General features: G+C 39.6%; 1 protein-coding gene across 8 annotated transcripts in view; it reads right to left on the reverse strand.

The window, feature by feature from the left end:
* The window catches only part of rgs12b (regulator of G protein signaling 12b), a 44,092-nt gene that overhangs the window by 15,608 nt on the left and 14,673 nt on the right, over positions 1-13,811 (reverse strand). The gene's annotated exons all lie outside the window — the stretch shown is intronic.

Consider the following 13,811-nt stretch of genomic DNA (forward strand, 5'->3'; position numbering starts at 1 on the left):
GTGAAGTTTCCCTGCTTATCTCACAATCACAAACAGAGAGATGAAGAAACTCATTCAATCTCCATTTTAACGGTTTTCAACAACACAAACACGCAGATGTTAATACAGACACATAATCAAGCCAAACTTACTTCAGCCTAATATCACATTTCCCTGACACAGACCCAAAACGACACTCAGAAATACACACATATGGCGTACAGTGGGTTTTTCTCTCAGACATGCTGAGCTAGGATGAGATCACTCAACGCAGACATCAGTAATGTAGATTACTGTGGAACAATGCATCACAGTGTGACTCAGGCCAAAGCCGAGCAGGAGACAAAAGAGGGAAAGAAAGGAAGGAAGAAAGAGAAAAATGGTTTGAGAAAGTTGAAAACTCCAAAAAAAAAAAGGGTTCAAAATGGAGCCTAATTTGCAATATGTGTCTTTTTATGCTCTTAATCTAACCGCTACCCTTGCTAATGGCAAACTTTCTGTTTATTCATGTTAAGAGAGCAGCCTGGTACCGAAGTGATCTGTAGGAATTTCCTACAGCGCATTTACCTTTGGGAAATTAACTTTTATTGAGCTCGTCATTACTCAGCACAGACATCAGAGTGTTCTCCAGATGAGCAGAAGTTTCTATAGGTCACACAGTCCATTCTTTAGAAATGCAACAACAAGTTGTGTGAAATAACATTGTTTCTTTCCGTGCTAAGGTTTACTGAATAATAAAATCATTCATTAGAAAGCAAATTAATGTGTTATAAGATCATTTTTATATTATACAATAAAGCTTTGAGCTGCAGCCTCATGTGCCTACTGTCAAACTGAAAGCTTTACTAGAGAGAAAAGTGATGCTATCTCAAAAAAGAAAAAAAATCCCTTTTAGTTGTAGTTATTTCATATTCACTTTAATTACCCAGATTTCTACCAGCAGCCTACATTTGGTTTTAGACACATGTGTCTCTGAGGAGTTAAGATAGGGAACAGCATAAGACAAAAGGTCAACAGTAGGAGTACACCTTTGTGTTCAAAAGAGTTACTAAAACTGAAACTGGTATTAAAATAAAAACAGAAGCACCACAAAGTCTAAAAAAAGGCAGTGTCTGCAACTGAGCATTACATTAGGTTCCAAACTATGCAAATTTTACAGTAACTAAAATACTGAAGTGGAAGTTCTGCTATTCTAATAGATTTGTTCACCTAAACACTCGTTAACCAATTTACAAAAACAATAACATTCTCTATTTGTAATAAGCCTACAGCATTAAAATTCTAAAATATCCAGACTCATATTCAATATGCAAACTGGGTAAATCTAGTTCATTTGAACCCTTGGTGCTGTCTGTGTATGTGCTACCTGTTGAATTTTGGCTATTTCCTCTCTTAAATCAGATCTAGTCCTGCCCAGATGGTTCTGTCAGTGTAAAGATGTTTTCATACATAAACATCAAACAATTTCAGGTGACCTTGAATTCTCCCTAAGTTACGTAGGTCTGGGGGTTTCCCATGATGCACCGAGTGCTTCCTTATCAATCACTATGTGTTTATATAGCTCTCTGCATTTAATCATTAGTTATTACTAATCTCTGGCTCTCTTCCACAGTCTGTCTTTTGTCTTGTCTTCCTCCCATCACCCCCAACCAGTTGAGGCAGATGGCTGCCCCTCCCTGAGCCTGAGGTATCTTCCTATTAAAAGGGATTTTTTTCCCTGCCCGCTGTCCCCAGGTACTTGCTCAAAGGGAGTCATTTGATTGTTGAGGTTTTCTTGGTATTACTGTAGAGCTGTTATCTTGCAATATAAAGTGCAACGGTATATGTGATTTGGCACTATATAAATAAAACTGCACTGAGTTACAATTTTAGAAGAATCAGGATGGAACATTTTTTATAGTTGTCTTTTGCCACATGCAGCAGGAAATTGTCCTCTTAAGATATACTACTGGAAAAACCATGTGTGGTTTAGGTAAGGGAGTTGCCTGGATAGAGAGTGCAAGAGGAAGGACACGGGATGCTCATTCGCTAGTGCGTTACCAGGGAGCTGCTAGGATAAAAACGGGCTAGTGTCCAATCGAACATCCCCGCATGCTGCTCAGTTGAGTGATGTCGAGAAAAGGTCAGGGCTGCAGTACATGTGTGAAAACGGCTAAAGTTTCTCAGGGATTAACAATTCCACACTGTCCCTTGAAGTACAGAGGTTGGCGCCAGTGGATGGAAAGAGATTATTCTGAAGCAGCTGTTTGTGGTACAACCACGAGAGAGGATAACCAAAAATTACCAGAGACACAAAGTGATTACACTTATTAGAGCAAAAATCAGATTCACAACTCACACGTTCCCAACAGCATTTACTGTGTCTATGTGTGTTTCTGTGGGTCAAGACATCCTGGCCTTGTTGTAGTTGTGAAGCCTACAGTATGTAATCAAATCAAATCAAATCAAATCACTTTTTATTGTCACATCACATGTGCAGGCACACTGGCACAGCACATGCGAGTGAAATTCTTGTGTGCGAGCCCCACAAGCAACAGAGATGTGCAAACACAACAACACAAACGAGCAAAATACAAGAATGTAAGCATATGGCCAACATCTGTCAAAGATGTGTCTTTTGTGTGTAGCATGCATTTTTTTGCATTTATGAATCTGTGTGTGTTCACCCCTATCCCCAATTCAGCGCTAGCATGATCACTTCCAGACACATGCTGTGGTGGAGAGGTTTGGCCCCTGATCGAGGCCCCTCTCCCCCGTTTTCACTTGATTCCCCCTCTAGCCTATTTTCACTCTCTCCTTCCTTTTGTTTATTCTTTTCCCAGAATGCTGTAGCCCCAGTCTTTCTTCCTTTCTCTCACTTATTCCCTTCTCCTTAAATCATTCTCATATTCTTGCCCTCCGTCTCGTTTCCTCAATCATTCCAGTGGTGTTTCCCTTCCTCTTTTGGCAAGTCCGGGTCATTCCTGACAGCCCACAGAGAACGATTGGGGCTTTTCAGACATTCCCTCTTCGAGTTCCTTTCTCAAGCCTCTATCTGTAGAGATGATATGTAGATGGAAAATACTTCAATTTAAGTAGGATACTCTCAAATGTATATCCCACTGTAAGGAACAAATGTGCTGCCAGTTCATAGGTGCCACGTGTGCTACTTTTAGCCTCCACTGGTTTCAGTTATTATCACATCTTCTATAATGTAGGCTGAGGATCGGTTTCTTACAGATATTAGTGGGCCTTTCATGTGTATTGTGGTGAACGCACTGATAAGATCAGCAGAAAATGACACAACTTTAGAGACTGGTGATCACGATTACAGTTGTGGAGAGCTTGTTTGTTGTTGTTGTTGTTGTAGGAAAAAAGCAGAAACTATGTGTAGGATGTCAATTCTGGTTAAGCAAGACAGAGCTGCAGATAATGGTTCTTTCTTATTAATAAATAACACATTACATCTCAGATTAGAATCCCTTATGATATTATATTGCATAAAAGCCCATTTCTGTGCTATTTTGGACAAAAAAACCATTTAGATACAAATCTACCTGACTAGTATGATATCTGCATTTAGTTAACATTTTTATCTAATGTTCTCATTACAAGTGGACAAACTGAAACTACAAACTTCATCATATATATGTATACGTATAGTATAAAGCTAATCTCATCAACAACGTGTGAGAGTCAAAAACAATGGAAAATAGAATTAAAAAGAAGATGAAATTATTTGCAAAACATTTAAACAATACATTTATTTGAAAATGCGTCTGTGTTATAAACTGTTTAACCAATTTAGGGCTGCCTATCCTAACTCTCATAGGTTGAGAGGCAGGCCAAGTCTGGACAGGTTGCCAGTCTGTAGCAAGGTTTAGCACAGACAGACAACAATTCATGCTCATATTCACAAGTATGGTCAATTTTAGGATGACTAACAAGCAGAAAAACCGAGGTCCACACAGAAAGGCTCTAGCTGATTGATGCATTTAAACCCACTGATATGGTGAGGTGACAGTGCTCACCACTGCGGCACTCAGAGGTTGGGATATTGGTGACCGATGACAAAACAGCCAGTTTCTTTTTTTTAAATCCTTGGTTGTCCTGTGGAGTACTAAGAACACAAGCGAAATAAAAAAAGGAAAGAAAAAATGTCCAGTCCGGGTGGAATCCCCCCCCCCCAAACAAAACAGCTTGGTAGAGTGCCCCACATTTTTAAACACAGTTACTTAGATAACTTAGTGAACTAGATAACAAGGTGATGGCTTCAAATTGTTGTCAAATCCCTAGAAACACAAACATGTTCAATTAAAATCCTAAATTTTGAGAAGCTGAAGCTAAGAAATGTTGTTTAATGTAACTTTTTATCATCAGTTGTTGATGTTCTTGTTGACTCACAGATGAATTTATACTAAACAGTCGATACTGGAAAACAACCATAACGAACCACATCACGACTTTGATCTGGAAATTCACAAAAATGAATGTTTTCGGTGAAAAACTTCATAAGCTTATTTTGGTATTCTAGGAAGCCATGTGCACTGAATACTGACACAGTGGAAGGGTTGTAGACCGTTACACAATGATCACATCACTGTGACACCCACTTTAACAAAAGATAAAAGCTGAATCACATGATTGTGCAACATTTAGTGGCAACACACCCTGGTCTGAACCAAAAATTCAAGGCTATGTTTTTATTAACAGTCATTTCACGTTTTTCCATTTGATGGCTTATCGGGACCTCTTTAGAAGAGAAAAATTGGATTCATACATAAGACTTAATTACCTTCAGTAGGAACAGGGTGTGGTGTTGTGACTCTGTCATTCAGTAGGTTACATTACATGGAGGTTAGAAAGTATTTTTTAGTCTACAGGTCAAAACTTGTGTGTTTACCCGCATTATCCTGCTTTTAGCTCCTTGAACACAAATTGCCACCTTGCAGATACATGCCTGGACTGCTTATGCTGTGTGTGTGCATCTGTGGCTGTTTCTTAAAGGTGAGAAGCAAAAAAAGCACAAATACTTTGTTAATGTACTCAGGTACATTACTGTACTTGAGTATTTATTGTTCTGAAAACTTTTATTTTTACTACCTACATTTGCAAATGAATGCAAAGTATTTCCATGTACTAATATTTTATTATTACATTAATATAGCTTTAATTTACATTGCATAAAAATAGATCATATTAGAACTGTCGTTTAAAAAGTTACTTTTTACTTTATTACATTTCAAAGTCTGTACTTTTTCACTTTACAGAGTAAAGAACAGAAGTATCTAAACATCTGTCTAAGTAAAGAATATCTGTGCTTTTGCCGCCTCTGCTGTTGGTGGTTATTGCTTGCGGAGGTCCAAATCCTTTATTAGCTGTGACTAGCGTGGAACGTATGACTTACATCATCTGTTATGAAGCCTGGACGTCGGGTTCAAGCTATGACTAAGCACACTGTACAATTTACAAATGCTCACTTACAGGGTCATAATATTGAAACTTCGAATGTAATAAAAGTCTCTTTAAACAACCTCAAGTTTCCGAAACATGCCCTGTTTACGTTTGAGCGTTTAGGCAGACGGCAGAAAAGGACATTCTGTTTTAATGGATGACACACAGAGTGACCAGTAGCACTTAACAAGGTGAACAAAAATGTCTATCTGTGGGAGAAAGTGTGAGGGATAACATATGCAGTCGCACACACAAAGACTAGACTGTTTGTACGACAGGAACCTGTTCCTGGCTCAAACACTGGAACTTAAACGGCCACCCTTGGAAAGGAAAGAGATTCTACTCTTAGAGTAAAAGATGACAAAAATATAAAAGAGTGCTGATCATGTCTTGTGATTTTACATCACTACAGGAGACCACACCCATAACTGAACAAATGAAACATACACACGAACACACACAGAGATTCTGTCCATAAAAGCTGATTTAGAATTCATAACACAGATTTTCAGACTGCACACATTCATAAACACACACATCCATCTGAGGAGGAAGCTGTTGGGCTAACAGTCTCAATGTGTGCGTGCCACTGTGTTTACTTTTAAATATGAGGTGAATAGTGGCTGCCATTTAGAAGACCAGAGTAATCCTGCCAGGACGGGGGCTGTGAGAGAGCCTAGCTTGAGCATAGCTTAACTCAAGAGAGGCAAGGATGGAGTGAACAAGCTGATTAGGTTGTAATGTTTCAAACAAAAGTCAAAGAAAGGGTGTGAAGCTGTGAACATGAGCAAGAACGTCTTCCATGGAACCTCTGGGTTAGTATCAAATTTAACAATTTAACCAAAAACATATACAAATCAATAAATAACACAGAGTAGCTTCTCTGAGTTGCCTATATCAACATCCCTGCAAATATGTATCCTCTGGAATTCTAGGATAAATCCCTGCAGCGCACTAAGAAATCAATATCCACTCTCAATGAAAGGAAGGAATGCGGATAGTGTTTGTTTCCCCACAAAAGAGCCACACAGGAGGTGTGACTCAGAGGCTGCCCCGGTGATAAATTTCTGTTTTACTTGGCTTGATGCCTTAAACACACTACTATCACACAGACAAAGGAGGAAACATGATGTAAACACATATGAATCTGACTGAGTACCCCTGGCTTAACACCTGCAGACATGTTCTCACAGCTGGCAGTTGATGTGCTAAATTAAGCAAACTTCACAAGAAGTGAGACTTCTGACTCAGCTCACCATTCCACTGTCTTACAGCTGTTATCTCTCACTTTCTTGAAAAAACACAAGACCAAAAGAGCCTACAAAAAGCAGATCTTTTCCGACATTTTTCACAGTCTCTGGCTTTGTTTCTACTTCTCTTTCTGTCTGCCTCCTGCTCTGGCTCAAAAGACATCTGGCTTTGAGAGGAAGAGAAGCAGCCGCCTCAAATTTTTGTTAGTCTGTCTTACTTTATCTCTATGCAAACGTACCACCACCAAACCATTTCTTTTTGAAAATAACAGACAGAATGACTTGTTCATTTTAACTTGTACCCTGTTCCTTTCCCAGGAGTCTTTCCTTATTCTGTCTTCATTCATATCCTGTCCCTTTGTTTTTCCTCAGCTGAAGGTAATAGATTCCTTTCCTCACCGTGTACCTTGCTCATGGTAACGGTCCCATTTTCCGTTTATCTCTCCCCGTCTCACTTGTAGCGAGCAGAACAACACTTTAATGAAGTGAATGATATTTACACTCTCGGTTTCTTTCTCTACCTTGTTCCATCCCTTTGTAAAGTATACAGAAGACAAATCAAAACCAAGACTTGGTTATTGTTTTTTATTAGTATTATCAAAAATGGTTTTAAACATCAGGTAATGTTTGAATATTTAGTTAAGATGCTTCTATGAGCATTGATCGACAAATGAGTTAATAACAGAATTAAGACTCTCCTTCCACTCCTTTCACTTCCACTCTATTTAAAAAAAACACTGACTAGAAGAGCAGTTCCTCTGTGAATGCCACCTGTAAAGCACTGTGTGTGAACGTGTGGATGCATTACTCACTGTATTGGAGTTCCAGACCCGCTTGAAGGAGAGCCTCTTCCTGAGGCTCATCCTGCTCCCCTCTCAAAGAGGAGGAAACCCAGTGACTGTTTAATCTACATAACTGAACCACAAAAACACAATCACTCATGTGCACTGACGGAGTTTCTTCAGGACCTATCTAGGACTTGAAATCTTTGCAGACAGCTAACTTGGATGGAGCCATAACTCAGCAAGTCTATCGCACACTCACACCTTAGAATTAGCTTCAACTGCCTGTTAAAGTCGTATTAAGACACTGTTAACGTCCTTTTCCTCTCTTACAGCACTCTATAGCTCTCCCTCTTTTTCCCACACGCTGAGCTGACAGACTGACTAGGAAGTTCCATTCTCTCGCAAACACACGCACACACTGACACACACTCACACGGCTCAGTTTCCATAGTGACACGCCCCCATCAGGCAGCAGTTACTGAGAAGGGGAGGGAACAAAGGTCAGTCTGCCAATCATGTTGCAGCAAGGCCATTACCTCTCCACGCTTCTCCTGTTCCTCCCTGTTCAAATCAAAAACAGGCGCAGGTATGAGAAAATTCAACTTCTCGTCTGGTCACAAGTATCATGAGAAGGACAGAAGACTTTCATCTCGAGCAGCTGCTTCAAAAAGAGATGATTGGAAGTTCTGCAGGTCTGCTAAAAGGTCAAGTGAAAGCAAAGCACTTCACAAGACAGAGTGGCCTACTTCTGCGCACAAACACACACGCACACATAAACAAAGACTGCAATTGAACTTGTGCACATGGCCTTAGGCCTACCTCACTCCCCCTAATTTCCTGTTTTGTCAGAAAGAAAGAGCGTCTCTTAAACCTTTCCTACACATCAACATGATCTTTTTTTGGTATCACTGTCTTGATTGACTAACTGACTGATGACTCATTTCTATACTCAAACAACACATCCACTGAATGACTGTGTCATTTTAATTTGCTTGGAGTCCAGCAGACAGTAGCTGGCTCTGTGTTACACTGTGCTAGCAGTGTTTGTGCGGTGTGTTTATGTCACACGCATTGTGCAACCCATTTTCTTTTCTTCATTAAACAAAAGAGCTGAATATGAGAATACAAATGTTACCTGTGTAGTGTGCAGTGGATTCACAGCAAAGGAAAAAGTTAATGAGACAAGCACCTTTACCTAATGATTGATTTGTAGTGCTACATTAAATCTGCAGCATAGACTAGGGATTAAGTCTGTACCCTACACTGTAGCCTGACATCCAAGCACAAGTAATGGCAATGCAGACTGCAACAACTATGTTGTTTGGTAGTAATAAGCCATGTAAACACAGTATATTGACTTGCACAAGGATAATACCTCTGTCATACAATTGAATTGTGTCTAGCTTGCTCATTAGGTTAATAAAATCTTCATAGCTCTGACTACGTACATACACTCGGTTATAGTTTGGAAGTCTTCTATCCTCTCTGCGTTTCAGTAAAAGTAATTGTTCAAGATTTACTAGCTCCAAGTCCAACAGTTCTGATTAATGCAGGCACAAAAGCGCAAAAGTATAAATGCAAACAACAACATCGTCCATTACATATCAACGCACTACTATAAATTACACTTAAACCAAACATTTCCAATATCACCAGCTATGGACTAAGAGTCACAAAGGCAATGACAAGATCAAGATTCTTTTAATCTTGATTATTTAAAGTAAACATAGACAAACAGTCAAAAATGAATGCAAATAATAGTTTGCACTTACAAAACAAACTAAAATAAAATGAACACACAGAAAATATAGTTGGACTTTTGGTAAATTTCCTCAATACTGTCGAAAAACACCTTTATGTAGTATTATGATTTTTCTCATATTTTACCCTTAAACAAATAATCACCATATTACAGTAAAATAAACTAAAAGTACCACTAAAAGTAACATAAACCAAAATGAAACAAGCAATAAAAACTGCCAAACTTTAACAACTGTGGTCTGAACACAATTCTCCCAATACTGCACAGAGTTCACATGTTAAAACTGTTTATTTTTTAATGACAGTTCATTAACATCTGGTTTATGAGTTCTACATTTCTTCTTTACAACTATGGACTGGGTTTTAATGTTACGGAGAATCCAAATATCCTTCAAACAGTTTTTTTTTTTTTAAAGCCTTGTCATTATTTAATATTTGTTTTGGGTTTTTGTACTTTTATCTCAGGCTCTAAAATGTGACACCTCTCAAAAAAGCACCAAAAAGCTTGGCTTCACCCTTAAAAATAGTAAGACGACCAGTAAACAGTAGAAGCTATGTTGGGCCCTATGCCCATTACATTTCCTTCAACTTTCTATGGAAAAAAAAAAAATTTCAATGACTACTGGCCCATAACAGGACATTTTTCTCCTTTCTTTTCTACGCCACAAGCACCATTTGAGGCCATAGAGCGCAAAATGTTGTGCCATATTGTTAATGTTAACCTTACACGTCCCTGTATCATAGCAACATCAGAGATGGCTCCAGCACTCAGCGCCCCCACGACCACTCTACACACATTGACAGAGAAAGGCTGAAGGTGCTGCCAAGCACTAATTACCAGAGCTTTTAGTGCTAAAGGAGACTGCCCAGATGAAGTCTAATTTTTAAAAACGTTCAAGTTTCTCTGGTTCAGCTGATTTTATTAAATGCACCACAAACGCTAGTAAAGCCAGACTGATTAAATCCTAGCTGTGCCATTTGGGAAACACCTATCTGGTCAGCCACACATCTTTGACAACAGGGAAGAACCATGAGTAATGATAAGAAACCTGTGCTCAAACAAATCTCTTAACACAAGGGAAGAGATAGGTGGCAGGGCGCCACACAGGAAGAGAGGGATATGACAAAGTTTAGGTTGGCTAAATCCGCATCCTGGTGATAAAAGGAGAAAGAAAAAAAGAGCAGAGGCTGAGAGAACAAAAGAACAAGGAAGACGTTAGACAAAGAAATGTCGCATCTCTCACTCCTCTCTTCATCCTAATTCCTATGGTCGAGCAAGCAGCATTTTTCCTTTGTGTGTTCTCCTCCCTAGATAGACCCATGCTTATCCAACACAGAAGCATGTGAAAAGTCCTTATTAAGCACACATTTTTGCACTTCTAGAGTAAAACAAAGCTTCTTACACTGTCTTCGTTTAGAAACATTTACATTATTGAAATATATAACTAATAGGGTATTATTTAAATGTGTAAACAAGTACATTTGAAGACACGCTGCAATCCATTACTTCCAAGTCTATGTTCCATCACCAGGTTTAACTGTCTCACTGACCTCTTTCAGTCTTTATAGATGCAGTATAGTGAAATACTGCTGTAAAATACTTCAAGCCTACAAATCTTACATCCAGAAATCCAGAAAGTAACTGGCATGTAAATTCAATGTTGCTGAATGTTTGGGGAAAAAGGCTCATTGGGGTGATAACGAACAGCAAACAGGAATTCAGTTGCAATCAGAATCAATCAGCTCAGTTACAAACCATCTTTATTAAAGAGAACACATTTTATTTCCTGCTAAGAAGGGTTTAGTTTGGCATCTATCCATTTGTTGCCCTTTATTGCAGACAATAACCCAACATTGCCCCCTGCTGTTGCCACTTAGGTAAGACAGAATTCATACTCAGTGTCAATCTCAGATCAATCAAAGTATGGAAGCGAATCAGCTAATAATGAATAGTGACTGCCAGGATTATAAGATACAGTGGAAATAAATGAGGTTAAAATCTATTTAAAGGTAGAAACGTAAAAAAATATCTGCTTTATGAGACAGCTGTGCAGTATTTGTACTTGACGCACCATTAACTGTGCATCTGTTCCTTTTGCAAACTGCCTAATGTTTCCTTTGAAAGCTCACTCTTGAAACTGGTGACTTTCAGATCTTTTTTTAAGATGACACATTTTTTCAGTTTGGTATTTGAATTACAACGACTCATGTTGCTGTCATTAAAACTGCAAATATAGGTAGTAGTAAACTGTGATTCCACTGACTGAAACACTTGTTTAACAGAGATAAAAAGTACAGGTTCAAACACTGTTTTCCTATCATTTTATCTGCATTTTTTGACAATTTAAGTTAACAAAACACAATCTATCGACTGACTTATCACATGACACAGTTTGACTGTGCTGATGTGGTAAACTGTATCTGGCACTTGTTGACGATAAAAAAGAAACACTTGTGTTTATTTGAAAGTGGAGCTGCGTCTAACGTGACTGCTGGCCTCCTGCGGTGTTTCATGTACAGGAGCAGTGTTGATCTTGTCTCATTGTCTCGTCATCTGATTTTCCTTCCCTAACACACTCTGCTCTCAGGGGATATCACGAGGAACAACACACACAAACAGTCACTTTGAGAGTACACACAGACACACACAGAAAAATGTGTGTGCAGGTTCTTATCTCTGGGTGTTCTTTTTCACTTTTTTAAGATATGAATGAGTTTTTTTATGCCTGAATGTGTGTGTCTGTGCTGTGTGTGCCGGGTCAGAGGCCTGGCAGGCTGCTCTTTTCTCACAACTGTGTTTAGTGAAATTATGCTCTGTGCTGCCTTCCACCACAGTGTCAAAACTCCCTGACAAAAAACTTAATATGTGTACACACACACCACCGACCTGTTAGGGCAGCGGTCCCCAACCTTTTTTGCGCCACAGACCGGTTTATGCCCGACAATATTTTCACGGACCGGCCTTTAAGGTGTCGCGGATAAATACAACAAAATAAAACTAGTACCGGTACCAAAAAAAAGAAGATTTATTCATAACACACATGAAAAGTCCCAGGAAAACCAAGTTAACGATAAAAACGATAACAAAATAACGCTGAAAACCGATAGAAACCCTGAAAACTATACAATTCACACCTGAGCCTCAACTCTCGCGGCCCGGTACCAAACGACTCACGGACCGGTACCGGTCCGAGGCCCGGGGGTTGGGGACCGCTGTGTTAGGGTACATAAATACAGAATCACTGACAACATAACTGACCCACTACCTTTATACTTTGCATAAGAGGTGGTTTTTGCATTGTCTTTTTGCAACACAGTGGACATTTCTTAGAAAACGGCTTTAAAAAACCAATTTGATGAATGGATTCAGAGGACTCGAGAAAAGAATCAACAGGTTTTCTTTTACTTCAACAGAGCCAAAAGGAGCCTGCTGATTGGGTTGTGCATGATCACATGATCTGTCATTCCAGAGAGAGCCTTCACAACTAAACTCTGAGTGCATTAAATTCATTTTAACTTAAATAAATATGTTTTGGATGCCGATAGTGCCTAGAGGCCAACAGCAAAATAGAGAAGTGTCAGTAAACAGGAAGTTTGGCAAGGCCTTTCATAGCAATTACCAAAGAAAGATATGATTTTATGACTCAAACTCACACAAACATCCATTTTTATTTTCAACTGAACTTTAAGCATCTGTTCCAGCAATACTGTTCTGAAAAAGTCAAGATTGTGTAACAAAGCTATGATGCTACAAATGACAGAAGCCAGAGAGCCGTTACTGGGATTAAATATTTAGGATGCATCTCGCACACACTTGCATAGATTCCTTAACAAACGCACGCAGCTCGTTTACTCACAGGATCAACTGCCGTTTCAGAATCCGCGCTTGAAGTTTGCTGCTCCATGAAGGAAGAGACAAGTAATCCTCAGCACTGCATGTGAGAGCTCCCCTCCGTGCACATCGTCATCAGCTGTTGAATGTGCGTGTCTGCGCAGAACAAGTGGCAAAGCCCGATGGCTTTGAAATGTCCAAAACGCTACAGAATGTCGCCGTCGCTAGATATGGTTCTCTCTCTTATCCCCCCTCCTCCTCTTCTTCCCTCTCTATAGTCTCCTTTGCCCTGCCTCAATGCTCTCCCCCTCCTCTGTCTCTGCTTTTGCACCCACCCTTGTATAATTTCTATTCCACCCACACTGCTGTGGGCAGAGAGGCACGCACAAACACACACTTGAGACAAGTGCGTAGGCAAGGCTGCGGAGGGAGACCCCTTGCCATTAAGGAACACACCCACACATAAAATCAGGGTTGGGATGAATGTGTTACAACACATTGTGCTCTTCTGTCAACTGTTTAGTATGCCCCACGCTTGTCTGGGGCGTGGAGAGTAAACTGACATTCACGATGGCGGAGGGGAGGGCAACAAAAAGCAAAATAGGGAGGAACACACTCAGTGTTTTGCAGCAATATTTCCATTCAGCTGACAGCTATGACTGGTGTCTGTTGCCATGATTAGGTTGTTTATGACAGTTGAAAAGTAGCTGCATTCCTCAACGTGCCTTGACATACAGTGAATGTACTTGCCCTATTACCCCACACTCATCT

Source organism: Astatotilapia calliptera, chromosome 6, assembly GCF_964374335.1.
Source record: "Astatotilapia calliptera chromosome 6, fAstCal68.1, whole genome shotgun sequence".
In the NCBI taxonomy this organism is placed as follows: domain Eukaryota; kingdom Metazoa; phylum Chordata; class Actinopteri; order Cichliformes; family Cichlidae; genus Astatotilapia; species Astatotilapia calliptera.